The following is a 3,923-nucleotide window of genomic DNA, read 5'->3' as shown; positions in this document are numbered from 1 at the left end:
AAGTAGTTGAGTGAGCAAGGGGGCTTGGGAGTGCTGCGGGTAGTTTGAGTAGTTTGTGATAAGGTGGTCAAGATAAGGCTCATTGAGAGTATGACAGTTCAGCAAAGACTTGAAAGAGGGGGAGGAGGTGAAAAGATCTGGGGCAAGCCATGCAGAACTCCCAAAGCAGCAGCATACCTAGCAGATTCAGGAAATAATAAGAGCCACCGGGGTGGCTCAGTCTGTTGAATGGCTGACTTTGGCTCAGGTCATGATCTCACAGTCCTGGGACCCAGACCTGAGTCAGGCTCCCTGCTCAGCAGGGGAGTCTGCTTCTCCCTCTGCCCCTCCCCACTCCCACCCCAGTTTGGGCGCTCGCTCTCTCTCTCAAATAAATAAAATCTTCAGAGGGGAAAAAAAAAAAGGTTGGTTTATTTGAGAGAGAGAGAGAGAAAATGCACATATACATGTTGGCGCTGCTCCCACAGTGACTTTATTAAAAGAAATAGGTGGGGCCCCTGGGTGGCTCAGTCAGTTAAGTGTCCGACTCTTCATTTTCGCTCAGATTATGATTTCAGGGTCGTGAAGTTGAGCCCTCTGGTTGTGTGATGAGCTGGAAGCCTGTTTAAGATTCCCTCGCTCTGTTTCTCTCTTGCCCCTTCCCCACCTTAAAAAATAAAATAAATAAGATTAAAAAATAGGAAATAGGCATACACAGGGGTGCCTGCATGGCTCAAGTCGGTTAAGCATCTGCCTTCTGCTCAGGTCATGATCCCAGGGCCCTGGAATCAAGACCCACATCCGGCTCCTTGTTTGGTGGGGAGCCTGCTTCTCCCTCTGCCTGCGGCTCCCCCTGCTTGTACACTCTTTTTCTGTCTCTCTCTCTCTCTCTGACAAATAAAATCTAAAATAAATAAATAAATAAATAAAAGGCATACACAGATGTCTTTAGGAACCACATTTAAAAACCTTTACTGGGGGCGCCTGGGTGGCTCAGTGGGTTAAGCTGCTGCCTTCGGCTCAGGTCATGATCTCAGGGTCCTGGGATTGAGTCCCGCATCGGGCTCTCTGCTCAGCAGGGAGCCTGCTTCCCTCTCTCTCTCTGCCTGCCTCTCTGCCTAATTGTGATCTCTGTCAAATAAATAAATAAATAAAATCTTTTAAAAAAAAAAAAAAAACCTTTACTAACTCATGTACGGTAATCAATCTCTCTGATTTTTCTTGTTCGTCGAGTGTATTCTATTATTACATTATGACTTGGTACTTCCTTATAAGACCGTTATGGGACTTGAAAACAAATTTGGAAAACATCACATAACATAGTATCCTTAATATAGCACGCCTGCTTTCTGTCTCAGATTTGCAGGATGGTAAAACTGACCCACAGTCAGGATTACTAAATCATGATGTGTTTTCAGATGCAAAGTGATCTTGCACAGAGCATCTTACTCTTTCTTCAATAACCATTATAAAGTGAATACAATACTTAATATTTTACACATATCTAGAAATGGCAATGCTTTTTTTTTCTTTTTTTTTTTAAGTATAAGTGCTTTTTAAAGATCGTTGGAAGTCCGCCAGTCAGCATGTTTTGTGGGAGCCTATGATGTGGGCATTATGCTTAGTGCTTATACATGCTCTCGTTTTCATACACAACCTTGTAAAGTAGGTGCCATTATTCCCTTCTTATAAGCATGAAAACTAAGAGAGTCATGAACTGACTTGTCCAAGTTACTACCTTAGACCTAGGTATTAGCAGAAATAAAATTGGCGTTCAGGTCTCCAAAGAGAAACCGCTTGGAGTAAAATAATCACTCGTTTTTAAATTATACATTACTAAAAGGGGAAGAATAGCAATTCAGGTGAAGCAAGTATGTATTTTTCTTTTAATTCGAAGTTTTTTGTTGAACTCAAAACTAGAAAAAACAACCCATGGGAGAAAATATTTGCAAATCATATCTGATAAGATCTATATACCTGATAAGTATATAGAATATGTAGAACCGGTACAATCCAGAAGCAAGTGACCTAATTTTTTAAAAATGGGCAAAAGATCTGAGTAGACAGCTCTCTGGAGATCTACGGATGGCCAATAAGCACAGGAAAAGATGCTCAATATCACTGTCATCAGAGAATTGCACATAAAAACCACAGTTGGATCCCACTTCGCCCTCCCCAGGATGGTTATGATCAAAAAGACACATAATAGTAAGTAGTGAGCATGTGGAGAAATACACGCCTCCCATACTTCTGGTAGGAATGTAAAAACAGTGCAGGCACCTTGGAAATTAATCTGGCATTCTTCAGAAGTTCGAAGTTAGCACATGACCCAGCAATTCCACTCTTTAGGCATATATCCAAGAGAAATGGAAAGAGTTCCACGCAAAAACTAACACAGGAGTATTCACTGAAGCATTAGTCATCATAGCCAAAAAATAGAAACAAACCAAATGTCCGTCAACTGATGACTGGGTAAACAACATGTAGCATATCCACAATTGAATATTATCCAGCCGTAAGAAGGAAGAAAATACCAGTGCATGCCGTAAATGAAAACCAACGCCAAGTGGAAGAAGGCAGACGCGCGCATCCCGTGATTCCATTTGCATGAAATGCCAAGAGCAGGCAGATCTTTTGGGACAGAAAATGAGTTAATGGTTGCCTAGAGGAGAGAGGGGGAGGGAGGAGGAGGAGTGACTGTTAATGGGTACGGGGTTTTTTTTTGGCTGGTGAAAATACTCTAAATTGATGGGATAGTTGCACCATTCCTAATACACTCAAAACCACTCATTATGCACTTGAAATGGGTGAATTGTGTGCGCTGTTAAATGAAATCGAAATAAACTGTAGAGTGTCCAGTTTATTTTTCAAATAGCTACTAAATTATTAGGAATAAGTACTTGTTAGATTGTCTGGACATCTAATAAGCAGAACTGTATGGGTCTGAGAACCTAGAAAGTTCAGGAGTCTCTGCCTTAGGGCATGAACCTCCCTCAATTCCTAAGTTACACCCGCATTTTTAAAGATTTTAAATATTTGAGAGGGTGAGTGAGTGAGAGCATGAACAGTAGGGAGAGGCAGAGGGAGAAGCACGCGCCCCTGCTGAGCAGGGAGCCTGATTCGGGGCTCAGTCCCAGAACCCTGAGAATATGACCTGAGCCAAAAGCAGAGGCTTAATCGACTGAGTCACCCAGGCCCCCTCTTAACTATATTTTTATCTCTATCTGATTCTTCTTACTCTTCTAGGATCGAAGGAAGAGGTGTTTCTTCTTTTCAAAACTAATTTCTCCACCATGTTCTTAGAGTAAGTTCCTCTTGGATAACATATGCTCCCGCCGTGTCTTACCTGATCTCCCGAGCCAAGCTCTTGTGCTACCACCACCTCCTTCCACGCAGCGTCAGCTGTTGTCCTGAGCAGGAGCAGTAGGGGCAGAGGGACAGGGGAGGGGAGGTCGGTCTGAGGGTGTGGCAGTGGTGCTGGTGGTTGTCAACAGAACTGCTCTAAGTAAAAACAAAACATCTCTACCTATTGCGCCAGCCTTGAAAGAGCCACAGCTGTCTCCTGTCGCGTCGTACAGATACAGCTGCGCGTGTGCTCTTTCGTCTTCAACTCGAGATCAGACAGAAATGTGAATTCCATACCATAGTAACAAATACAGGAAGAAAATGAAGGAATCCTTTGTCACAGGGCTGTGATATTTTGTCCCTCACAGGCACAGAACCAGTTGAATTATTACTTAGAGTATTCTTAGAACTGCACCCAAATTAGGACATCACTTCCTGTGGCTCAACTTGTAGAGCTTTGTTTTTCATTGTTCTGCTCCTCCAGTGAGAGGCTCAGTGACAGCCTTTCCAGGCAGCCCAATAAAGATTGTGGATTTTATCTCTTTAGAGATTAGAGCAAGGGCATTCAAGCTTCATAACCTCAATTACAGTTTCTGACT

The 3,923-nt window shown here is 42.9% G+C and overlaps 1 long non-coding RNA gene across 1 annotated transcript; it reads right to left on the bottom strand.

Annotated features, from left to right (window-relative positions):
- Nucleotides 1–393: 393 nt before the first annotated feature.
- Nucleotides 394–3,676, bottom strand: LOC131998930 (uncharacterized). Its single transcript, XR_009398943.1, has 2 exons — nucleotides 3,326–3,676; nucleotides 394–646 (listed from the first exon to the last, which is right to left on the bottom strand). It is a non-coding gene; the product is annotated as an uncharacterized LOC131998930 (long non-coding RNA).
- Nucleotides 3,677–3,923: the final 247 nt, after the last annotated feature.

The sequence above is a fragment of the Mustela nigripes genome, chromosome 13 (genome assembly GCF_022355385.1).
Source record: "Mustela nigripes isolate SB6536 chromosome 13, MUSNIG.SB6536, whole genome shotgun sequence".
NCBI lineage: Eukaryota > Metazoa > Chordata > Mammalia > Carnivora > Mustelidae > Mustela > Mustela nigripes.
The sequence above is the reverse complement of the archived record's forward strand: the minus strand, read 5'-3'. Positions and strand labels throughout refer to the sequence as shown.